Source organism: Hippopotamus amphibius, chromosome 2 (assembly GCF_030028045.1).
Source record: "Hippopotamus amphibius kiboko isolate mHipAmp2 chromosome 2, mHipAmp2.hap2, whole genome shotgun sequence".
Lineage (NCBI taxonomy): Eukaryota > Metazoa > Chordata > Mammalia > Artiodactyla > Hippopotamidae > Hippopotamus > Hippopotamus amphibius.
In genome coordinates, this window is record NC_080187.1 from 170155557 (window position 1) to 170182638 (window position 27082).

Genomic DNA, 27082 nt, shown 5'->3' on the forward strand with positions numbered 1-27082 from the left:
ATTGCTTTAGCTTTCTTGGTTGTCTGCTTTGCAGATGATCTTTTACAACGAACTTTATCAACAGTCACTGCCGACTCACTCAGATATGTAAAAAATATAGGTACATTTATTTGTCTATTCAGTGTAAAGTAGAGGAGAGGCTTTGCCACTGGACATTAAAAGAAAAGATATACCATATCAGAAGCTCTATGTGACTCCAGAGAGTCACATATTTACTCACAGAGTAAACCATTTATGTGCATCTGTTCCTGTCATTAGAGGGACCTAGTCCGCACATAAATGCAAAATATTTAACATCCATTCTACAGCTAAAACTGTTTGCTTTTCTGTATATTTTGATGTTTCAGTTTCATAAGGAGACTAGTAGGATTCAAATAAAACTACCATTTATTCAGTATCTATGTTAAGCTCAAGCTAACTGTTTTTCTCCTTTCCTATCTCACAAGACTTTTGAGACTGTTTATATATAGTGACTTCTACTGTGATTTTATTAACACATCTTGTTTCATGTGTTCTTTCCATCAGCCTTCAAAAGAAGAAACTGAAGCTCAGAGAAGTTGAGGGACTAGCCCACAGCCATGCAGTTTTAGCCTGAGTTTTAGCCCAAGACTTCTAACACCAAATCCAGAGAAATATAACCGAACCCAAAAGAAAACTGCAGGGTATTCTAAATACTAGGTATGTCCTAATGGGTTCAAATTGTATAATATAATTAGGACAGGCTAGTAGCATTTATCCAGGTAAGCTACTTTGGTTTATCCAGTAAACCCTGTATCTTAAAATAAGAAAACATCTATGAGTTGACCAGAGCTAGCTCTCTCTGAGCAGTTGGAGATTTTCTTTTCCTTCCAAACAGTAATGAATTACAGTTAGAATACGTATGAGTGGTATAGAGAAAGCATGTAGTACAATGAAGCTGTGCCCTTCTATGTAATTTGTCATAGTTTTCTTTTCCATTGAACCCTGAGGTTGCTTCAATATTCTTCTCAACACAGGACTCCAAGTACCAGTACCAATTGATCACAGTTAACAATTTGAGATGAAAGCAGTTTTCCTCTCTGGTTTAAAGTAAGTCTTCATTGTAGTAAAGGACTCAAGAACTGTTTTTACTTTTAGAGAGATTTACATATTGAAAGATCACATTTGTGAGTTGTGTATGTTTAAGATGACATAGATGCTCATTATCATAAAAGAAATAGTCTGACAGTACTTAAGAGGTAACTCTCTACCTACCCACACAGACTGGGTAAATTTTCCATTACCAAACAGCATCTGTGCCCTCTTATCAGAACCTAAATGCAGCCACTTGCCACTTGTTTTTCTTCTGTGCCCTTCAGTAAGTCAAGGAAGGTGAGAGTCAGAGCTCTATACCACGGGGATCCAAAGAAAATGAGTCATACACACCTGAGCACGATGAGCTCCAGCCCAAACATCCTCTCTCTCGCTCATGCACCCGCCCTTGCGTGCATACTCAGAAAAGCAAAGGACAGAGTTGAAATCTTGGATTAGCTTCCCAGAAGAAATCCCTTAGCTATACCAACAGGACTCTTAATCAACTGGCAAATTCCCTCAGGCTTTTCAGAAAAGTTAGGCAAGGTCTGCAGATAAACCTCTGATAAAAATTAAGGTGATTATTCATTGCAGTACAATAGGAGAATCACCATTTCCTGGTAGGCAGCAGGGAATGGTACAACCCAACAGCTGTGCACTAACATTGAAGCTCTCCCACGGGTGCTTTCAAGCCTCAGTCAGGACAGTGATGAGGGAACTATATTGGAAATGTGGAGCTTCTGATGGCTCAGGTGAGCCGGTTAAAACCAAAAAAAATCACACTTCAAAGGTTGTCTGCGTTAAGAAGAGCACAGCAAAGCAGAAGAAGAGAGAGGGCAGCCCCACACCTCCAGCTCTATCATGGAGGCTCTTCTTATCATTCTGCTCCAGTCCCTGCGATTATGAGGAGGGAGTGAAAGCATCCACTAATCAGGGCAGTGTGGTGTGCTATTCACACGCTCATAACTGGCAGTAAAACAGAAAGGCCCGTGTCTGCTCTGCTGAGTAATTTCCACACTGAGGCCCTGAGCAGAGATGTCGTGTCATTTGTAACATCTGCCTTGGCATCCAAGAGCCAAAGTAAGCTAGTTAGGGAGTTTCACTGCTTCTTTCTCCTTTCTCCTATGACAAGTCTAAAGGACTCAGGGTTATTTATAAAGAAAACTAGTCTGAGCTCTTCAGAGAGTTGTCAGTTTGATGCAGGTGAGACAGAAGAGTGTATTGGAGACTAGGGAGACACTCTGGCCTCCTATTTACCTAGAAAAGGGAAAAATAGTATCAGGTATATATAGAGAAACACTCAAGTATCAAAGCAGAAACAGGAAGATTAGAGGGGGTTTTCATAACTGCACAGGAGGGAAGACTCAGTCTTTATGCCTCGTTAGGTTTCTGGCTCTTCATAACGTCTTGGACAGCAAGAGTGAACAATTTTTTTGTGTGAGACTACACCCCAGTAGTAACGATGGGACCCAATACTAACCGCTAACTGCAAGAGTGCTTGGTTTTTAACTATAATCTTAACCTTTCCTAATTATCTTAAAACCGGGTCCTAGACCAGTGCTTCTCACTTGTAATGTACATACAAATGACCTGGAGATCTTGTTAGAGCAAGGATTCTGATTCTGAACCTCTGGGTGGTTCTGTATACAGCTTCCAGGTGATATCTGTGCTGCTGGTCTGCAACCCCAACCCTCCTCCATAGCAAGGTACTGTATAACATGTTTATGGGCCATAGCAGCATTTATTAAACAGCTTTCACCTTTTCTTCCTTTTGTTACTATGACTTAAAAAAAAAATAGAGGGCCCAAAGTGCAGTCACAGTATATGAACCACATTTTACAGACAGCAAGTCTCATTTCTCACATGGATAGGAGAAAGCAAGCTGTAAAAGAGGACACCACCCAGGCCTGAACAGGTGTGGATGGTCACTTTCTGATGAGTTTGAGGGTGAGGTAAAGCTGTATTGGGTATTTGCCCAAGCCATACACCTGTGCAACTGATTGCATATTTAGAGAGCCCAAAGAAACTGGAAAGCAGAAATATGGAACCCCTTAACAATTTGCCATGTAGGAATTATTTCCAGGTAACACAAGGAAAATCAAAACCATTAGCCATTTACCCAAAAATTAAAGTTCCATGGACCTTTCATTATAGTTTCTTTTGGCCTTGAATCATTGAATCATTTCATGATTGGTGACTCTCAACTGGTAGTTTCTTTGATGCAGAGCCCTAAAGTAGATACTATGGAGCATGCAAAACATGAAGAAGACATAGAATATGGCATCAAGAAGCCTTCGGAAAGCTGGGGAATGGAGGATCTAATGCATATTTTTTGTTTGACGTATTTCTGTTATTGTCCTACAAAGTCTCCACAAAGAAGTTACTGCTTCAGCAGTTGCCCAAAGGCTGGCTACATATAACTGCCAATGCTATATTGAAGGCTTGCTGGACCAGTATTGCCAAACAGTAATAGTTTTAATGACATTTATACCAAATGATATCACAATGAAATCATTTTAAACTTTTCCACTGCCCTTTGTGTGTGTTAATTGTGGCTGGGTTCTACCTTACAGCTTCTCTGAGGATTTTATCAGTATTCCTCTTTCCATTTTACAATGAGAGGACTGGGCAGAGAGAGGTTAAGTGACTGCCCAAAGCAAGAGCTGGAGTCAGTGACTGTGCCTGGGCCCTCTACTCTCATCCTTAACCACTGAGGCATCCTGACTCTGTCACCTGACTTCCTGCAACATACCAGGGCTGCCAACCACTGTAACAGCCAGTGACAGCCAAGTCATGATGAGCCGCTATGTAGGGAAAAGAAAATAGAAGCCAGATTTTCGTCCTATATAACTCTAGGGGAACTTTAAATTGCCAGATGTCAATCTGGAACCTTTCCTGAGTGCTAAGCTCTCACGCACAGATGGAAAACACGGTTCCCTACGGAGGATTGGGCTTTAAGGAAACATTCAAGGCAGACGTCAGTCCAGAACACAGGAATGGCACCTGGCTCTTCATGGCTCACAAGTGCCCCTTTGCTGTATGTCATTTAATCTTTCCAGACTCCAAAATCTCATCTCTAGAGGGGGTTTATTTTCTCATTTGCCTGTGAGTCACAGCATTGTGTTGGAAAGATAATAGGCTTTGTTATTGTCAGACTTGGATTTGTATCTTGTCCCCTACTCTTATTAACTGTATGTCATTGGACCAGCTATTGAACCTTGCTGGACCCCACCGTTCTCATGTTTCAAAATCTAAGGTTTCCAGAGCAATTTTCACAGCAGACTCGGAGGGTTAAATATGATGACATAACTAACACATTGCTGTCGTATAACAGACACTCAGTGCGTGGCCTGTTTCTCTCATTCTTTGTTGATATTCATGAATAAAATATCTTGGAAATATTTGGTAAAGAGAAATAATGCTAATATATTAGTCCCATTTAATAAGCATTCACTCTGGGTCAAAAATGTATCAACAAGTTATCTCGTAAAGAAGCAAGGTAATTGAGATAAATTAACTGGAAAAATAGAATACTAAAAAGGGGTTAGTTAATTGTCCTCAAATAAATGAACTGTTTTCATTCAGTAAATTATGGTTTCTTATTAGTTTTCACCTCTGCTGAAAGACACAGTGAAATGTGTTTAGAATCAAGTAATGCATAAGGAAAAACCTCCTAATAATAAGTTAAAATCTAGAATATTTTTCTGGGAGAGAATGCCCAGAGGTTTATGAAAAGACAGGCATATTCCCATTTTAGGGCAGCAGAATCAATGAAAACCTGCAGTTACACTAACATTCCTAAAATAAGACAAATACGGGGAATTATTCGATTAACTAGAAAATAGTTAATCAGTCTAACATTGAGGGGAGAGTATTAGCATTATTATCTTGCAACTGTCCTTTTGACCTTATGTCCCCTAAAAGGGTATTTATAACTACCCTCTTTACCTTAGATCAGTTACATGTTTAGTCCTCAATCTCTTCATATGTAAGTGGGATTGTTGAATTAATTTAAGATAATTTTAAGTAGTTGGTTTCTTTCCGATTTAAACTGTCTCTAGAATTACAAAATAAAAGGACATTTTCATACATTTTTAGAATCAGACATACTTTGCAAGATGAAGTGTGTCTGTAATATAAATTTTCATCTATCTAAAAATGACCAAACTACTCTTCAGTCTGGAGGCAGGATGATGGATTTGAGGTCACAGTGCACAGCACATTGCATCTATGCCTGCCACACAGGTGTTCAATAAAAAAATTTTTGAGTAAAATAATGCACGACCAGATAATCTCAGACCATAGCTCTACAATCTGTTCAAGCACTCATTCAGCAAACCTACTACGTGACAGGCAGCATATCTGTCCTTTGCAGTGGTATTTGGATATGACATGAGCACCAAATTTAATTCTATAAGTACCTCCACTCAATTTAAAATTTTCCCAATACTCTCAAAGGCAAATGAAATCAGGTGATTTTGTATCATAAAGTAAACGCTGCAGAGGACAGTTTTCTGACCTTGGTTGCAAGTTTGTCTCTTCAGTGACAGAGACTCTCAGGGAGGAGAGTTGGGATGGACTGGAGGATTCGTAAAATTCTGAAGGTAAAGGAATCTTCTCTTAGTCTTTAGGGAATGGAGTGATGGAGCACTAAAGCAGTGTTAACTTGGAGAGAAAAATGAGTTTTCAGCTGCATGTGGACCTTATTAACTAAGAATCACTAAATTGTTAATAACTCTGCCTATGCTGGAAAAGGTGAAATGGTCAAGGATAAACAGAAAAGATGTGTGCAGGTAGGTTTTTACAGGGATTTGACATGCAGACTGATTTTCAAAGGCTTTGACTCAGCAGACTCAAAGTAAAGTCAAGGAACAAGTAGGTGTATAGAGTGTCATTTTGGTTGGTGAGTGAGTCATACCATAGGTTTCTTTCCTGCAAATAGTATTGTCACAGCGTCTGCTTAAGTTATTTGATCCAAGCCTTAAAAAGAAACATAGCAAGTCTCCCTTTCAGAAAGTAGACCCTAAGGAATTTAACAGAAATTATGGTTTCTTTTCATCAGCAGTGCTACAAGCCTTACTGCCACCAGCACTAATTACTGTAGCTCACAAACTCTGTACTCCTTCTTCAGTTTAAGCCCTCAAGAATACTCAAAGCTAAACAGTGGAAATCCAACACTGATGTGGGCTTTTTGCTCTCATTTTAAAATGCATTATGTAAGAAGAAGAATCCTTATCTAGAACTACAGGTTTGAACACACCATAGGTCTTAAATTAGACCTCTCTTTGAAGCTTACTTACAGAGAGGTAGATGGGAACACAGATAGACCTGAAAGTCAGATTCTGGTGCCCATGCTGCAGTGCCTTTTGTGTGAGAGGGTTAGAAAAAGATGAGCAAAAACCAAGACTATAGATACTAAACAGCTGTGTTTATTTGAGGAAGCAACGTCCATTATTGAGAACATTTCTTTGAGATTTAATCCCTGGAATTATGTCCGTATGAGAAGTGAGGTTACCTCTTCCTGGGAGGAAAATATTTCCCCTCATGAGAGAAATTAACTCTTTTTAATCAGTGCTGTTGAAGGTAGAATTGTAGCAAATGCTAAATGAGAGAACTGTCCTTCATCTGAAATTTGCAATGACGTTTAGCCTTTTTTCCCTGTAAGACAGCATATCCCTTTCTCCATATCATTCTTATGCTTACCACATTCTGTACTCACCATCTGTTTATTGGACTGCCGTCCCTCTTATTCATTATTTGTTACAACTTTATTATATAATACAGGGCATGATTCAGAAAATATGTCCAATACATATGTGTTAAATAGATACTTTGCTGCCTTTCATTTTTAAAATTCATTTTAATTCTTAAGATGGCAACATATTACAGAGTTTATAATGTAGCGGGACTAAATCATCCACAACCTTACCACTCAAGCCAGCAAATATTATTTTGGGAAAGGAATACTTTTTGGAGGAAACACAAATCTAAAATTAAATATCATTTTACATCTTTAGGTAGAAAATATAAAATCATACGTAGACCGTTCTTTAAAATATAGTTCCTATATTTAAATTTCCTTAAAAGCCATAACACTTCATCATGATGTCTTAAGTGGGTGAGGATGATCTCATTTAGCAGATGAGAAGAAAGCGAGCTTTATACGACTATTTCAGTGACAAAGAATGGATTAGATTTAAAACGATCCTCCCAGTTCAGGCTCAAATAGTGGTGAGATACTTTCGCTGCATGGGCCAGGAATGGGTTTGGAATTGTTTCTTGTATCAAAAGGTTGTATTGAAAATTGCCTTGAAAATATTTTCTAAATTGTAGGCATGATGATTCTTTGAGGAATGTCTTTTTTTTTTTTTATCAGACCCCAGTTTTCCAAGGTGAATATAAGAACAAAGAATATCCAAGTGACTCCTAGACTATTAAGAGTGGAGATTCATATCTGTGTCATTTTCTCTGTATTGGCAGGTGAGGTCACAGGGCTTTGCTTTATGGAGGCGTTACAGAACCCCTCATGGGCAGTATAGGCAAATGTAATTTGACTTTCATTTTTCTTAGAGCCTATATAAAAATAGTGGATAGTATAAAGCCAGTGGTAACCTAGATATTTTAACACAAAGTTTTTCTTTTTTTGCCCTTGTACTCTTAAATGAAAGCAAGATATAATCACCAAAATGAATTTTTAATGTAATTTGCCCATATCATTGTGGTTACTGTAAACAAAACAGTTAAATAGATTTGATTTCTACCCTCGTGGAGTTTGGTGAAGACACAGAATTTGGTTTAGGATTCAAAATAACCCTTCTTCGCAGATCAGACAGTTGAGTCTTATGTTGCCTGTTTGTGTTGGAGTAGATATGGTGATATCAAACCAACAGAGCATGATTAACCCAAATATGGTCAGAGGAGGTAAACATTTTTTTTCCTCCCTTGAGTATTTGATAAAATTTTTTTTCTCCATATTACTCATGCAAATATACTCAACATGAAAAAAAAAACAAAAAACTTAGCTAACCCACTTTGGATAGGTTGAAAAGAAGTTGAGAGTAGGTCATTAGCTGGTCCAAGAAATTTTTTAGAGCTAGAGTTACTTTTCACCAGATCTCTTTTCAGAATAGTTTTTTGTCTTAATCATGCCAATAGTCCAACTCGAGGATGGAAGATGCCTTAGAGGACTGGGATGGGGAGGGTGGGGGGGACTCGAAGGGGGGGGGGGAGTTGAGGGAGGGAGGGAATATGGGGATATGTGTATAAAAAGAGATGATTGAACTTGGTGTACCCCCCCAAAAAAATAATAAATAAATAAAATTAAAAAAAAAAATCATGCCAATATCCACACTCTGAGAAAACCACTCTGTAGTCAGACAAGAGAGACTGACCATTGAAACCAGTTCTTCAAACCATTGGAATCAATGAGACATTAACAAATTGGATGTGGTTGATAAGTAAAAGGAGGATTTTAGGATGTAGCTCAGATCTCTGGCTTGGAAACAGGATATAAAAAGTAGGTTTGATCATGAATTCCATTTTAGATGGATTAAATGTGAGATGTATGTGAGACATTCAGTTAGAGAAATTTATTAGGATATATTATATGTGGGTTCAGAACTCAAAAATGAGGTCTAGTCCTGAAATAGATAATTGTGAGTCATCAGCGTATAACCTAAATTGAAGAGTCTTTAACAGGTTAAATGTGATGGGGCCAGAAGAGACACTTTAATTGTGGGGAGAGGGGGTAGGTACAGAGCTTAAGATACCACCCCACTGTGAAGGTGATCCACGACACTTCAGAGGTTGTTGCTGGAATGGTTCTCTGGTCTCCGTGCATTCATTCTCACAACTGAGGCACAAGCAGCAGACCTCTTCTTTGAGTGGTGCAAAAATATGAGGTAAAAGCTGCAGGAAGGCGCCCCTTTCCCTTAAAAATCACTGAAGCTTGTCAATAAATACAGGTTCTGGTTATCATAGCATCCCAAGGAAATATCCCCTTGAGTCAGGTGTCCCTAGTCTGGGAACTGAACAGTCAAGATTATGGGTAGATTGAGAAGGTAGTGAAGAGCTTGTCCCTTCTATATGAATAGAGCATCTTGTACTGACCATTTACAGGGCTCAGATTATAATTAGGCAGTCTCTGTCCCAAACCTCAATCTCAAAGACTGCCTCTTTATTATTCTAACACTATTCTTTTAAATCTAACCTGGCTTTTAGTCTACAGAAGTATCTATTAAAAAACACATATACCTGGGAGATGCCACACTTTAAGAACTTACTGTGAATTACCTGGATGTTATAGTGGCAAAAGTATGGGATTTAAAGTCAGAACATCTCACTTTAATTTTCTGTCATACCATTTATTAAGATTTAGCACTTGGATAAGTCATTTTCCTTTTCTAAGCCTATATGTCAGAGCTTATAATAAGTGATAGGGTTGCGTGCGATAATCTCTAAGATTTCTTCTCTAAACATTTCTGGATGAGATTTAGTTGATAGCCAGACACATGTAAATGTTTATTCATATACTAAGTCATTTCTTCAGTTACTTATTCAGTGAACACACTAAACACACATTAGGTGCTCCAGGGATATATAGATAAATAAGGAGCTCAGAGACTAGTGGAACTGAGATATATATTTTTCCCTAGGTGAAAATGCATTTTCTCAAGAACCAATTCTTCAGGTTGTAGGTCCTTTTTTTATGAGTCAGGCTTGGCATGTGGGGTTGGAGGTTGCTGGAGAGGAGAAAAAACATTTATTGTCCAAAGTGATGTCCTGAGAAACTAATCTTGAAACTGTAGATGCTGAGGGTCACAACATAACCACACTTCGGGGGACTTTTAACAAAAAGTATTGCCAATAGATTGCAGTTAAATAGGCATCTTGGTAACAGAATGATCTAAAATAGCAAGACTCTACCTCCTAAGGTAAAGTCAGAAGATAGATACTCAAAGGTACAAGAGAAGGATAGCCATGTGGCTTTGAGGTCCTTCCGTGGGTATGGATCTATGTCTGGATATACGTGTCTAATGTCTATGGATCTGTCTAGTTGCTATGATTTCACATAGTATCTGGGGCCAGTATGTACCTGCTAGAACATTGCTACTCTTTCCCGGACTCTTTCTTTTCCACTGTCCCATCAAATAGAATATAAGTCAGATTTCTATGAGTTATAAGGGCAACTTTACTTATTTTAGGAAAAGTAAAATACAGGGGGGAGGAGCAAGTGCTAATAAGAGAGATAAAGGTCAGCTTTTTAAACCAGAATGATCTGACTAGGAGGTTAAACTTGCTTTCTAGTGGCATTATTTCTCTTTTCTTATATGTCCATTTCTTGCTGTTCAAGATCCCCACCTTCTTATTTTGGTAACAGTAGTCTTTTTTTTTTTTTCTTCCAAGGAACTATGCTGTCACCATTCCACATGGTCCTAATGGCTATGCCCTCTCTAACTTCATCCTCAGCCAGTGAGTGAGCCCATGACTCATGTTAAGCTGGTTAGACTATGTTTCCTTGGCATTTAGAAGTATCCGAGAAGAGTGATACATGCTTTGAAAACAGTTGATGCAGAGTCATTCCTATTGCAAACCCCAGTGAGAATGCCTTCTTTTGGCTACATTGGAGCCACTTTGGATCCCACTTTCCCAGAGCCCATTTAGCCCCTCTGTTCAGTTCTCTTATCTGCCCCGTGTTCTGTTAGTAATTTCCTCATCTGCCTATGCTAGACAGCCTAGGTTTCTCATGCTCACATTGCTATGGATTGTTTCTGTCCTCTCAAAATTCATGTTAAAATGCTAACCTTGAATGGGATGGTATTAGGAGATGGGGCCTTTGGGAGGTGATTTGGTCATGACGCTGGAACCCTCATTAATGGGATTAGTGCCCTTATAAAAGAGACCCTGGAGATTTCTCTAGCCTCTTTCCACCCTGTGAGGATACAAGGAGAAGTAAATACATCAGAAGAAGCCACTCATCAGAGCCCTATCATGCTGGCACCCTAATCTCGGACTTCTAGCCTCTAGCATTGGGAAAAATATAATTCTGTTGGTAATAAGCCACCAGTCTATGGCACTTTGTTAAGGCAGCCCAAACTCACAGAGACACATGTTAAGTAGATAAAGCCTTCTCTGTGTATTGCTCAATAAAATGAGCCTGTTCAGAGGAAGGTTAAGAAATATATTTGAAGTAGATTTGGGAGATAGAGTAAATCATCCTGGGTCCCCCCTCTTGACTATGTGTAAGGAAGCACAATGAAATTCAGATTCTTGAGGGTGTCTTTTAATCGAAACCTTATTCATGACATGTCTGTTCTAAAGTGATTGGTCCTAAAGACAGAAACTCCTCTTAACAATAAAGGGGCTTCTTCAGAGGTTTTGACAGGTCCCTGCTCACGTCCAGGAGCTACTGCAAGCAGACTGATTTCATTTGGCCCACCCTTCTCTCTTTTCTACTAGCTAAAGTGGAATGTCCAGAAGTTTCCCTTAGCTTCTGCTTTGGTTCTTGAACAAAGGGGTTCCATTATCTTCTACTCTTTCTTCAGGCTTGTCTACAAGTCATTTGTTATGTTACAGCATTTCCAGAAATTTAGCAAATTCTTGAAAAGAAAGATTTAATCTTCTCTGGAGAAGCTGGAGAAGATTTATGGACGCCTATTCTTAACATGTCAAAATGTGGCTTGGCTGCTAAATTTACTGGGACCGCCTACACAGCTGAGGATTTCTGTGACTCTGCTGGAAATAATGGCTTTAGGAGGTAACCAAACAGCATTAGAGAAAAATATTTGAGAGAAAGCAGATTTTTAGGTTGCAGGAGGATTTCTCATTTTATAAGAGAACAGTACATTTTTAGGAGCTCATTAAGTTGTTTTCCCTTATGTTTGACCCCAAATTAGAGTTTGGATTTCTTAATTTTCTCTTCTAAAATCATCTGCAAGATATTGGGAAACTTGAGTTTCCAAGTCTTCAAATGCCACACAAAATGAAAGCATTAATACTTCAGTATTATATGGAATAAATTGAATTTTGTTAAGTTGCCTTTTGTAATCCTTATTTTTTTCTGTGCTTAATCATTATAGGTAATTTAAAAATAAATACTTCTGCAAGTGAACCAATAGAAATATTTCACTGTCGTTGAACAGAAAGCTAAAAGCCTAATTACTGTATGTATTGAACATTCTTCTGTGGTAGTAATTTCTCCACTCTTTCAATATCTTTATTTTTTTTTAAATTTAACATTCACAATTTCTCCCTTTATGTACTGGCCTTTTTTTTTTCTCCCTTCATTTTGTGGGAGAAAATGGTACTCTGTTATACAAATGTGCTCCCTATTTCCTTTGAAACTGTATTCAGTCAGTCCCTGTAGAAAGAATAGGTAATGAAATTCTATCTCTCAAGTGTGTGTAGACATATCAATCACTTTAAGTGGAAACAATCATTCCTCTGCCATTTGGAGCCAACATCTTTGAACACAGAAGCAGTACTGTTGCTTTCTGTTACTAAAAATAATTTTTCCATATAATGCTTAGGTTTACATTTCATCCATGTGCCGTGGAGGTCAAGAAAAGCAGATTTCCTGATAACATTTGATTTGAGCAAAGGGAGTGATAAAAGGTCTGTTCTGTGATCTGGGTTTAGAGCTGACTGAAGATGTGGAGTCCAGTAGAGATAGTAGAACGGTGCTGTGCTGTTCCCCTCCCACCATTCCCAGATCTCTGTCCAGGTTTGGTCAAGAGGTGCAAAGAGTTGTAGCTCTCTTCCATGCCTTTGACACCCAGCCCTCCCTACTCTAACGTCCCCTTCACAATCCAGCATTTTTTTTTCCTCCCTCTTGCATAAGCAAAAAGATTTGGGATTTGTGCTACCACATTTTCTTCAAGAATCATCATACGTGTTAAGCTTTTGTCTTGGTTTCAGTATTTTGGGAAGCTGACATGAGAAGATACAGAGGATAAGGCATTCGACCTCTTTTATTGCAATTGTTCCTGTCCTTTATGCCTGTTCTACCTACCGTGGACTTTAAAACCCACGCGTGTTTAAAATGCTGCTGGCTAAAAGCATGGTGCTGAGAATGGGAGAAATATGTTAGCACAAGGCTCTCTGGTTACCGTGAAGTGCTGCTGTCTCTACCCACAGCACTGTTGCTGTGAAGCAAAGAGGCTCTCACTCCCAATCCCCAGATACAGAGCATTATCAATGCAGAAATATTAAAGAGAAAATTAATAATTTATTTCAAAAATTCATTTGCAGCTGTACTTCAGTGAATTAATTACTTTTTGTCTTTCTCTTTTTATTCATTCCTCTCTCTCTCTTGCTAATGATCAAGTTAGAACTAGGAAGAGGAAGTAAGTGGGATTGGAAGCAGTGGGAGTCTGGTGCTGCCAGAGCAGAAAGCACAAAGGAGACCATGCTTTAATGTGGGTGCCCTAAGGGACCTGACCAGTGAAAAGAGGTAGGTTAAACTTAATGCCATCTTCTCTACCCCAAAAACAATAGGAAACCATTTTACCACGTTATAGATTCTACTTAGTATTTTAGAAGAGGGGGACATTAAAATCCAGCAAGCCAAAGTCCCAAGTTATTAAAAAGATTAATCTGTTGTTTATCACTACATCTTCTATGCAATTCACTTCCCTGTATGCTCGTTAAAATAGTATAGCCACACAGACAAAGCAATTGTATAATAGTGCCTAAGTGTTAATGGAGCTGACTTCCAGAAGGGTTGGGGTGGGTGCAGCAACTTTGACATAACACTGGCTTATCACAACTTGCCAGATGACGCTAAGGCAATGTCATGGCAAGGTTCAAATTCGTAGCCATTTTAGTCATTTTCTAAACTAGAATAGAAAAATCAGAGAAATTTTATTTGCCAAATCCCAGACTAAGGCAAAGCAGATACTTTCTCCCATGTTTAAAACATTCATGGAACAGGAAGACAGTTCCCATCATGCTACTCCAAAGTACCATTTTAAAGCAAGCAAAAAGAGGTGCATCTTAATATACCTTATTGTAAGTAGCCATTTAATGGGAGAAATAACCTTTGTACTGATATTTTGAAAATGAATGTAAAGGCAAACACTGAATTTTCTCCAATCTTATTGCTCTGGCACAAGATCTGTAGCCATTTGAGTACCAGATGATCCCCTCAGGGGTAAACCATTTCGATGGGTGCGAATGAATATTCTGGTATGTGTATGAGCACAATGGGGATAGAGTTAAAGAGGAAGATGGAGAGAATTCAGTGTTTAATTGTGTCCCAAAGATCAGAGACTGGGAAAGGAAAAGAAGGAAGTTCAGAGAAGAAGGACTTCAAGAGTCGACGTTAATGACATCAGAGGCAGCTGCTCTCTTCTGGTCAGTGCAGACTATCAGCAGGGGAGCCTGTGGAGTCCTCTCTGAAAAGGTGTCCAGCTTGCGTCACAACGCTGTGCCCAGGTTGGGGTAGTTACTTGCCACTGCTTGCACATGGCCAAACATGATCAGGAGTTCATTAGCTAATCCCAGCTTTGTTTTCTGGAGGTTGGAATGGGACATCACAATCTAAAAAGTGGGTCTCTGCTTCAATTTCTTTTTTTTTTTTAATCTTTATTGGAATATAATTGCTTTACATTGTGGTGCCAGTTTTCGCTGTACAACAAAGTGAACCATCTGTATTTATACATATATCCAACATATCCCCTCCCTCCCGCGACTCCCTCCCACCCTCCCTATCCCATCCCTCTAAGTCATGGCCCATCATCAAGTTGATGTCCCTGCTTTATGCAGCACTTTCCTGCTAGCTATCTGTTTTACATTTGGTAGTGTATATATGTCAATGCTGTTCTCTCGCTTAGTCCCAGCTTTCCCTTCGCCCCCCACCCCGTGTCCTTGAGTCCATCCTCTACAACTGCATCTTTATTCTTGCCCTGTCACTGGGTTCAGCAGTACCATTTTTTTTTTTTTTTTTTTTGATTCCACATATGAGTTAGCATACGGTATTTGTTTTTCTCTTTCTGGCTTACTTCGCTCTGTATGACAGGCTCTAGGTTCATCCACCTCACTACAAATAACTCAGTTTCATTCCTTTTTGTGGCTAAGTAATATTCCATTGTATATATGTGCCACATCTTCTTTATCCAGTCATCTGTTGATGGGCATTTAGGTTGCTTCCATGTCCTGGGGCCATTGTAAATAGTGCTGCAGTGAACATTGTGGTACATGTTTCTTTTTGGATTATGGTTTTCTCAGGGTATATGCACAGTAGTGGGATTGCTGGGTCATATGGTAGTTCTGTTTTCCATAGTGGCTGTACCAATTTCCATTCCGACCAACAGTGCAGGAGGGTTCCCTTTTCTCCACACCCTCTCCAGCATTTGTTGTTTCTAGATTTTTTGATGATGGCCATGCTGACCGGTGTGAGGTGATACTTCATTGTGGCTTTGACCTGCACTTCTCTAATGATTAATGATGTTGAGCATCTTTTCCTGTGTTTGTTAGCCATCTGCGTGTCTTCTTTGGAGAAATGTCTGTTTAGATCTTCTGCCTATTTGTGGATTGGGTTATTTGTTTTTTTGGTATTAAGCTTCTGCTTACATTTCTAAAGTGTGCCTAACAGATAACCAAAATCATCTATCCTAAGGGTCTTGGTGGAAAAGAGTTCCTTTCCCAACTCTGAAAACTCTTCAGATCAAATGAATGCATAATTATTACAGCAATGTTCATTCGTGTAACTGTTTAACTTAAAGAGACCTATCTGAAGGAAACCTGTTCAATATCATTAAGCCACCAATAACTTCCATGCACTAAAGATACTGGTAAAATTCCACCGGCAATAAATGTACACTTACATTTGCATCTTCCCTAGAGATTATTTGAAAATTTATCAAAAAACAACTCATAATAGCAGACAATAAGAAACTGAAAATCCATACCTAAGATATACTTTTACTGTTCCAAGCAGAGATAGAATAGCGTTTGATTATGTGGTGAAAAATGGTTTGTTTCATATTGTGTATGTTAAAAGTGGTGTTGAATGGAATAATCAATCAGAAACTTGCTCCAGCATCTCCTGGCAAGTGTTTTTGCACCAGCAGCTGGAAATTTGGTAGGCACCCTTCCTTCCTAATTCCTTCAGCAGGAGCATTTAGAACAGTATAATGATTGGCTTTAAGGAATCTTGTGCTTATGAAAAACTAACCTGATTCTGCTTTATGCATTCAGAGTTCCTCTTCTGCTAGACTCTTCCCATACCCTGGAAACTCCTGGAGGCTTTTGACTACCTAGTACTGCCCTCATGTGGGCCAAGAGTGTCACTATTACAAGGAGCTACCTGCTTTTTCATTTTTGACATTTGCAAAAGGAAGTAAAAACCATGATTTTTGATAGTTTTTATCCTATACATTGATCTAAGTATTCAACTGAAATAGAACTGCTTTCCAGTCTCTCAATTAGTCAGAAAAAACTCCTAGGTTGGTATACTTGGAAATAAAGAACAGGGAAGAGGAGATAGGAAATCTAGGCCAATGTTCTCTCTCACCTGGGATTCTTGTTTTTCTCTGCCCAGAAGGTCAAATCTCAGCTGAATCAGTATGCAGATCACATACACAGCAACCACAGTTCCAGACTAGGGAATGTGCTAATTGGCTCACCCGCCCAAAGAACCAGGGTACCAGGCGTCTGACACACAGCCTCTGAGGGAAGTAGGGCTTAATGCAGGACAAAATGTTCTTGCCACTCTGCACTGTCGCCTACCTTTGCTTCTAGCAAGCAGTCTGGCCGTACACAGTGGTGACTGGAGCACTTTCATAATTACTTTCCTCTTTGTAGACTAATGTGTACACTTGGGATTTTAGAATGCAGTCTAATTCAGAAGAAATTAAAATTAAAGCCAGTACCCCTTCAGCCTTCTTTCTTCATACATTTCTCCTGTAGTGTTCTAAATAGTGTAATGCATTTGAAAGGTAGGTCAGAAACTTAACATCAGTGGCATTAACACCCTTTAGATCTGTTCTTAGCATTGAGCATATGGTTAAAGCTATAGTCCCCTAGCAGACGGTACAGTACAAGAAACAGTCCTGTTGGTTACTGCATATAATTCCCTCCACTATTTGTCTCATTGATTCCAACTCACAAACTGTTTAGTTGTTTTCTGAGATTGTATCAGGAAGAGATGGAGTGCATTCGAGAAGGATCATAGAATTTCATGAGAGAGTGCTTGCCCGGTTCCCAGAAGCCATAATATCCTTGGTGCTCTTTGAATCGGAAGCTGTCTTCCTGAATCATGTGGCATCCATGGGGCTGGTGCAGTAGGAATAGGAACAAACCACAGCCGTCAGTTGTTGATTAACTCTGATAACTTACCCTGCCTAATGAGGTGGAGGTCTTTCATGCTCCCACTGCCTCCCGGAGCTCATTAGATGTACACTTATTAAATATTCTGATGATTGTGGTAGTCATAATAGTGGTAATGATAGCCACATGATAACATGATGAAGAAGAACGCATTCTTGAACTGAAAAGATTTCATTTTGCCAAAGAAAGTCAAAAGAGCTTAGAAGACTGCCGCGAGCCATGTGCGCAGCACAGAAAGATTATTTAGTTGTTCCCTTGCTTTATAATGTTTTTTTATAAAGTAAGAGTAATCATCTGGAGGATTTCCTGGGATCACCTGGCTGTGAAAAAATACAACCAGTTCCCAGACGACATAGATAACTTTCTCTTGATTTGGGTTTGTATTTTGACCTGAAACTAGCAAAGAAAAGCCCTGTCTCAGCATTGTGATTTAGGTTCTGCTTCAGTTCCTTATTTATGATAGTTAGATTTTAGGTCAAATACCCTTGTGGAGCCAACAACCTTATATTAAAGAGGGCCTTCAACCTCAACTAAATGAGACCTTTTTTTTTTTTTTCTCTAAACAGGTCTGCTGCTGAAAATTTTTTTTTGCTAGTATTTTTCAGCTTTTATGTTTGTCAGAGCCTCCAAGTTTGGGGCAGGATGAAATGTGAAGATGTCAGAAAATTCAAGAAAAATTCTGTTTTGTAAGACTCAAAAGGGTTTGATAAGAATTTGAATTGTCAGTTTTGCTCATCACTCAGTTCTAAAAATCTATACTCAAAACCTTTCATGTCTGTCTTATCCCTCACTGGCATCAAACATAATAAAATCAAAATAAACTTCTGATAAAAATCAGGTTTCAAAATTTTACCATGGGTTTCTCTTCTGTTTGATTCTTTTTGATCAAGACCAGATATACCAGAAACAAACAAGTTTCTCCCAAATCCCATTTTGTCTCAGCAGTACTCCTAGCAGGAAAAAAAAAAAAAAAAAAAAAAGACAAGTATGGAAATGATGCTAGGATATTTCTTCTATCATCTCTTTTAACAAGTTCATAAAAGCAATACCCACATTGGCCTTATGAATTTTCCAAATTGAAAATAAGATAGATTATACAGTAAGGCTCAGCTTTTGAATTTGTGGTGATCTTTCTCTTGCATTAAGAAATTTTACATCCCTGACAGTTCAGTAGCACTATTTTCTCTTTTCTCTTAAGTCTAATGTAAGTCTAATGGGCTCATTTAAGCTTGTAATGAACAGCTTAGGAGTTTTCACTCTCGGGTTCCCAATCCTGGTAGGTGACAATAGCTTGTTTGCATTTGCCTTATGTATTAAATGCTGCATGGTAGTGAAATGCAATCCTTTGCTGTCTATACAATTATTATGATACTTCTGCAGCATGATGTGCTCACTGACACTAGTTTACCTTTTGCAGCCCCAGGCTTGCAACCTGGTGGTGTTTGAATGTACCTGCTCCAAAGAAAGCATTGGTCTTATGACAGCTTTGCAACGTGGAATGAGCTGAAAGAAGGCTCAACTGACCCGATTATAACAACATCCTTGAATCTGGAGATTCTTCTGGCTACTGATGATTGCTTTTATCATATTTGGAAAAGGCTACAACATGGCTAAAAAAAAAACCAGAGAGAGACACATCTTTGACCAAGTCTTTGAACTATAGGGAATTTTCAGAGATCTTTTATTATTTTTTCTTTTGTCCTAAGCAAGAGAGCTAAGGATAGCAAACTAGCAGGAACATATTTATGACAGTTGATTATTGATAGAGTTCCAGCTAATGTTGTTGATGGAAGAGCAACAGTGGTACTTTCAAAATTTCTATTTTGTAGCGGATTGTAGGTGGCAGTTTGAACAAGACAGATAGCAGAGGAATTGTGATCCTACTATTGTAACAGTACGATTGTATGTGTATGAGGGGATAGCATTGGATGGCCTAAAGGAGATTATGAACAGTTGCAAAAGTGACTCTTGTCACTTCTAAAATCTACTGCTAGTTTGGTGACCATTTTGGAAGTTTATGTTTGTTTTTATATTTCATGATGTGTAATATTTAGAGTAACATAAACAACATAGGCTCAAGAAAGACTATTCATTTAAAAGGGAAACATCCTGAACAAGTGTGGATCAAAGTAACGTACCTGATGAAAACAAACCAAAATAAACAAATATTTATTTTGTACCAGTGGCTTTTGCTCCAGTTTCCTCCATGAGGTCTAAATTAGTTCTATTAAGCCTAATTCCCAAAGAAGCTTTCATTTTCTGGGTCCTTCTGCCAAAATGGACTGCCGTTTGTATTGGACCCAGAAAGTGGTAAGCATGTTGAGCATATTTGCTGCAGATGATGCCAGCTACTGCTGATAAAGGAGTAGAAATATTGCATAAAATTTCTTTGAAAGGAAGAACAAACTAAAAACTAGCTATTGAGTATGTGAATTTCTCATCATTGTTGAGGTGCTGTGAGGCCCCAAATTCTTCCTTGCAATGCCACCCACCAGATAGAAAAGGGGGGAAAAAAGGAAGAACAATTGCAGTGTTCAGAAAAAGAAGTCAAGAGCTGACTCTAGTGCTTTCCTTATGTTCTCTTCAGAGCTCTGTGGAGAATATTCTGTGCTGTAATTGTTCTTAATCAACTGGATGAAAGAGAAAGCAAAAATAAGAACAACTTCTTGCTGTATATCTAGTATATGCTCAGTTCTCCTCCAAGATAGAGGACACCTAGGAGAATCTTAGAAAAGATCTTTCTAGACATTTCCTCCCACCTATTGCCCAGTTCTCCCACTTGCTCTTTTTTTAGATTCCTTTAATTCCTTCCCTGAAAATGTTTGCAGCATAATAATCTGATAATAATGGTATAATCAGCATAATAATCTTTAATATTCACCGTAGTTCAGCCTTCACCAAGTCTAGCAATGCTAGAAAATAGATTTCGAATGAGTAGAACAGTCACTCTACTTAGAGACAGAGAACCACCACCATGGGTGTGTGATAAGACTTCGAAAGCTGGAGCTTTGAGCGAGGTAAGAGTTGAGCTCCATGATGCACATCAAGAATCCCATATTCTCTATCTCTCAATTTGCTGAGTTATAGTTGTCCTCTGACTTTATCAGAGTAAGATAACCCAATATTAATTATAAAAAAAGCCATGCTTCAAACAGTGCATAGAATGGACACTTCCAGAGATCTAACAGAGCACGGTGCTCTTAATTTTAAAGTTATTATGTCCCCTCCTTGCCCAAGGATAACACAGTGTCCCAGAGTTAGCAATTATGACAGACCCTACAATAGTACCAAGTAATTGTAGTTCAACCCTTAGTCCTTCAGTTTTTCCAAAAAGTCTTTCAAGCATAAGCTAGGTTTACTGATTCCTACTTTCCGTATTGCTTGGATAAGTGAAGACAGTGATCTTAGCAGCAAATTTATGTTGGTTTCCCACAAATGAATTCTGAGAGAAATTGAACAAGAGGAGAATATACACAAAAGTTGCATCTTAGGCCTGTGGGCTATCCACTTACGTTTTTAGCTGACATAAATTTGGGGAGCATTTCCTTATATGGCTGTGACCACTAAATTATAACCATCCTGAAGGCATCAGCTGTATTTTGTGCATGTCTGTAACCCCCAGATGACAGAATATCTGACTAGTAGTAGGTGCTCAATAAATATCTGCTTAAAACATTGTCAGTGAACCAGTAGATTTCTTGTTTTATCTCTAACCATTACTACCATGATTTGTAGAAGAATGTAGAATTTAGCAATTAGATCTACTGAGTATGTAACAAATTAGCTAGATCTTCACCATTGAGTTGGGAAAAGTTATTTCTTTCCTTTTTCTCTAGACCTCCTTAACAGAGCTACCCATTCATACCCCTTTCTACGGGAAAGTGGCCTTCTCAAATCTCTGCAGAAATTCAAAGGTTATTTATGGAAGAAACAATTCTATACCCCAAGCCATGGAGAATGGAAATGGAACTAGACACTTGACCCAGGAAATATTTTCATATACTAATGTACTACCCAGAGATCTGCCCAAGTGGATCCCTTGATTGCATGAGATTAGTCAATTATACTCTGTCTTTAGAACTTCAGTGGGATAAGGAAAAAAGTACTTTCCAGTCAAAAGAGGAAATGACAGAGGAACAGACAAGGGTAACTTTAGGGATGGGGAGAGAGGAGATGGGGTAGTGAAGCTTCATTAACTAGGAGATCACTAGGAGAAGACCTCCGAACTCCTATCCCTGAGATCTTTAAAGGACATAGAGTTCAGAAGCAACTCCATGAGGACCAAATCTATTATGGGTCATTTACTGAGATATCTATGAGAGCCCACTACTTAAACCATTCCAGATGTGTTCTTAAGCTCCCCTTCTTTTTCACTAACTTGAGTAGTATTTTATGCTTTACAATATAAGAATCCTCATGAGAAGCACTTCAAAATATTTTCACATTTGTGAATAAGTCAAAGTTTTAACCAGCCCTCTTCTTTCAAAGAATGATTGGAGGAGGTGGAGAAACAGGGGAAGAAGGATGTTAGAAAATTAGGGAAGGTTCTGCGATTCTTCTAAGATGGATATGCCCAAATCAGTAATTGCAGGCTTTCATCTGCTTATCGGTTGCATGTCATAATGAACATCAATCTTCTATGTGTCTGCAATAAGCTGTATAAACTAGGAAGTTTTGAAAAAGCCGGGAACCATGATAAACCTAGGATAAACTGAAGGCAATCGATGCTTCTTAATCTTTAATGCCCATAAGAATAATTTGGGGATAGTGCTAGTGATGTAAGTTCTGATTTCATAGAGTATAAGTTGGGCCTAAGGTTTTGCGTTTCTTAAAAGCATCCATGTGATGCCAGTGGTGCAGATCTGTTATTCATATTTTGAGTGGCAAGGACATAAAATGAAGAGACCCTTTGTGCAGCTATACAACCATTTTAATTTATTTTTTGTAGGATGGTAAATAGATGACCATTAAAACCAGATCAGTTCACCATTTCTGACGTGTATGGCTCTGAGAAACTCATTCAACCCATTTAGTTTCCTCATTTGTAAAATGATGATATTTATCTTGCAGGACTATTCTGAAAATTAAATGATATAACATTAAATTTCACAATAGCTCCTAAGCAAATGATATTTATTTTTCATTAATTCGCTGTGTTAATCAAAAAGCATTTTTAACAGTATGCAATTTCCAGTACTAAGTGTTAGAAGGGAAGACATACATGGTCTCTGACCTAAAGAGTTTACAAACCAGTAAGAGTAAAAAACAAAATGTCTATAAATTGCTATAATATAATGTCAAATAATAAATGCCATAAGAAAGGTAAAAACAAAATGCTTTGGAGTTTAAAGAATGAAAGGTTGACTGAGGGATGGGAGAAGGAGAAAAAGATGGAGAAATAAGGGAAGATTTCAACAAGGAGGTTGCATTCGAACTGAACCTTAAAGGACAAGTTCACCAGGCAGATAAGATGGTGATTGTCATTTAAAGCAGAAGTAATAGCATGTAGACACCATGATACTGTGAAAAACAGTGGCCTTTTAATGGCATTTCCAGAATTCCAATGCGTCTAGAACTAGGTCAAATTGGGAGAAGAGAAAAAAGATGAAGCTAGCTGCTCCTAGCAGGTGAAGATCTCACATGCCATGCTGAATTCCTGGGACAGACGGCATCTCCTATTACAGATCTCATCACACATTATCATAATTATGTATTAGCTCAAACACGACTCTGTACCTCAACTACAAATGTCTGATCCATAACAAGGACTCAGTGAATTCTTGTTGACAGAATAGATGTATAAATGTTGCAGGGAGAGAGTTTCTTGCAGTAGGGTAAAAGGCCTTAAGTAATATTCCATAGGTAGAGCCCATACACAGTTGCCTGTTCTGCTTGTCCTGCAGTGACCCCAGCCCACATAGATGCTCCAGCATAAATATGCTCTTTAGAGAGACACCAAGCATTTTTTATTTGGAATGATTGTTACATTATATAACAAAACAACCATCCCATTATACGACCCATTGCATGCATTCCATTTGGCCTCCCTGTGAGGATTCAATCTCTTAGTGGCGCTTAAGATGGTAAAGGTTGAGAGAAACTATTATACTCTAAGCAGATTGGGATCATCAGATGAAAACTATGGTGTGTCAGCATTGCATCCACCATCACTTGTAACACAAAGTTCCGTAATATAGCTTGCAGCTACTAGTTGATTAGAACAGCTTTCTAGGCTAGGACTTTTGCTTTCTTAAACACTCGGAAGCATGGGCCTGCTTATTTCCCCACAGAAGTAGAATGGTACAGTCTCCAGTGAATGATATGATTTCAATACGGAAAGTTTGCTTACATCTCACGTCATTTTCATTCCATCTATTGATTTCTTCAGGATTGTGCACATGTATTGGAATACCTTTATTAAATCCCTCAGGCATTCCAAGTAAACACAAATAGAATAATTAGCAACAACTGTAAGATAACAATTGTAAGTAGATCTTGCCTTTGTATTATATTAAGGATAGAAACCTTGAATTTATCAGATAGAGTCATTTAAAGGTTGGCTCTAGGCTGACAGCTGAAGCAGGCAAAAGCTTACTTTCTACAGAGGAAGGGTAGCACAGAGGTCAAGGGCATGGGCTGGAGACAGGCTACTTGGATTTGAAACCTTACTTGAAGCCTTCTGAGCTTTGTGATTTTGGATACATTGTTCAATCCTTCATGCTTCAAGTTCATCATCTGTAAAGCAGTGATTGTAATATCACTTAATCCATAAAGCTATGGAAAATTAATCCATGAAATATTGCTTAGGATAATGCTGACACACAGTAAGAGCTTAGTAACTGTTAGCTATTCTTATAATTTCCAGGGTCTCCACCCCACTAATTCAATAAATATCTCCTACTTCCAGAGTACCTCATTCCACATTTCTAGTGCCCCCTATATCTTCCTTCTTCTCATTTCTAGCAAGAGTTTTGAGTCATTTATGTTTGTGTAATTGTGCCCCCACAAAATGTTGCCCCTGACAGAAATCTTTTTATTTCCCTTTTATCTCTTACTGTGGAAAGAAAAGTGCTTTTTTATTATCAGGGAATCCACAATGTTGATAATCAAGTGGGAGACCTATTATCCCAGCCCATACCCAAAGCTCCTTAAGTTACAGCAATAGATATCCATCTGTGCAACAAATATTTATTGAAGAGTTCTCTGTGTCAGCTACTCCTGGATGCTGAGGGGGTGCAAAGATAAACAAGACAGTGGAGATGCTCAGTATTTACTGTGGAGCAAGGGAGAATCAAGAACGGGAATTTAATCCAGTCTGCGTAGGGGAGGAGGTGGTGGCAGGAAAGGCTTTTCTCTATATATCAGTGGAGACTTTCCTAGGGTTGTTTAATGACAAGCATCAGTTTTCATTTGTTATTTGACATCTAACTGGTTAGAAGACAAAGTCTTCTTTCTCTTCTTTCTCTAAAACCCTGAAAAAACATCCCTCCACACATTTACAGTGCTCACAGGACAGGAAAAAAATCGAATGATTCCCCAACTCAGACATTGGAGACTTGAGTCACAGGAAGGAAAACCTTCCTTCAGGTATTACTTATACTATGAAAACAGTGTGAGTGCATTCATTCATTCATTCGTCTGTCTTCACTGTGCCTTCCTGCACAGTGCTTAATGAGTACACACAATCCATGTCAATAATGTTAGGTAAAGTGGAGTTTATAAAAGACATTGTATCTCTGTCCACGTGGAAGTTAAAAGCTGTTGAAAGATAAGATGTATCCTACCACAGAAATAGTCAAATAACAATGAAATGAAGCGTGATTAATTCTCAATGAATTATTCTATCAGTGATTCTTGATGTTCTGGAAAAGGCATCAGCTAAGATAGCAAATACTGCAAGTTTCATCTCAAATGCCACTTGCTATCTACTGGAAGTAAATGCCTGGAAAACTGTGCAGCCGGTGATTATGTTACTTTGCCAGACTCAGAAGGAAATAACTTAGGGACGAATGTTGGTCATGCCACAGGAATGGGAAGTGTGAACCATTTGCCACGTCTTTGCCACGGTGTGCTGGCTACATAGCATGACAGTTAAGAAAAGGTGTTGCAGTCTAGGAGAATTGGATCCTGCTGTTTGCTTGCTCCGTGGTCTTGGGCAATTTATTTAACTTGTCCGACCCCAGTTTTTCTCAGTTGTAAAGTGGAGATATTATTGTTTACGGACCCTCCCAGGTCGGTCCCCAACAAGAGTCCTTCTGCCTGGTGTCACTTGTTCCAATAGAAGGAGACCAAGTTTGGTTCAGAAGCGAAAGGAAAGCTTTATTCTATAATCAAAGAACGGAGAGATGCAAGGTCGTGCTCTAGAGTACATGCTTTCCCCCAAAGATCCTGGGTCTTCCGGGCTGCGTTACAGGGTTCTTGTTAGCAGGGAGTGGGCAGAGTTCTCACGGGTTGTGCGCAGGCGTCCTGCTCACAGCTCCAGATCCCAGTGCCTGCGGCCGCCATCTTGAATTGAGATGTCAGGGGTGCAGCGCTTCTGCTCACGGACCCAGGAACTGAGGTGCCAGGCACAGCCATTATCGCAAGAGGCACACTGGTCTGAAGAGCTGGGTGCAAGGCCTCTGCGTGCAGTACCCTGTGAGCAAGTGACACCAAGTGAAGCACAAAGGAAAAGAAAAAGGTTAGACTTTATCTTATTACTCTGTCTTCTGTCCTTCTCCTCATCCCTCTCATTGTCTGTAACTGCTTTCTGCTGATGGGGGGTGTCGTCGTAACCCCGGGTGGAGGAAAAGAGCTGCCTTTACATCTGTTTGATTGTAGCCCTGATTGTTTGTATCCCTGGGCAACCACCATTTGTGTAACATTTTGGAGACAAAGGACGCCAGACAATTTAAGATACATGGCCCAAATATTAGCAAGAGAGTAATGGTCACATGTCAAATTTTTCCTAAAAATGGAAGTATCTAGGTCTTCTGCCTGTAGGCACAAATGTGCTCTGATGGCGAGTGAGGCTCCATGCCATGGCTGAATATCCGTGATCACACTTTTGTTGTTTTTTGAAAGATGATGAGCTTCAGGTCAGAGAGAGGTTCAGGCGAGTAGTCAAGGAGTCCATTGCCCCAGGTTGTCTCTCTGGAGGTTGGGGTTCAGGGGCCACTTCACTCAAGTGCGATGTGCCCACAGAGTGATCCCTGCAGCTTCAGGGTGAATGTGTGGTTAGAATCACCGAGTCAGGCCCATTCCACTCAGGAGTGAGCTGACCTTGTGGACTGCTGGTTTTCTAGGTTTTCAGGTTCACCCAGTCTCCTGGCCAGAAAGGGTGGAAGGCCAGGTGAGTGGGGGTGGCAGACCTGGTTACCATTATTGCATGAGAGATTTCATGGTTTCTCCTACCTGAAGGGCATACTTGAGTGTCCATTTCAAGGGGGCTAAGGTGTCCCTTCTCTTGGGTTTGGGGAATGGGTCTACCATATGTGAGTTCAAATGCGCTTAACTTTAACTTACCCTTGGAGCTAACCTCCATGGAAGCAGGGCAATCAGAAGCAACTGAATCCAATTTTCTTGAGATTCCTGACAGAGCTTGACTAAGGCTCCTTTCAGAGTCTGATTGTGTCTCTCTACTTTTCCCATCAGTTGGGATCTCCAGGCTGAGGGCCAGGTCCATTTTATGCCCAGGGCACTTGTTATCCCCTTCCTCACAGTG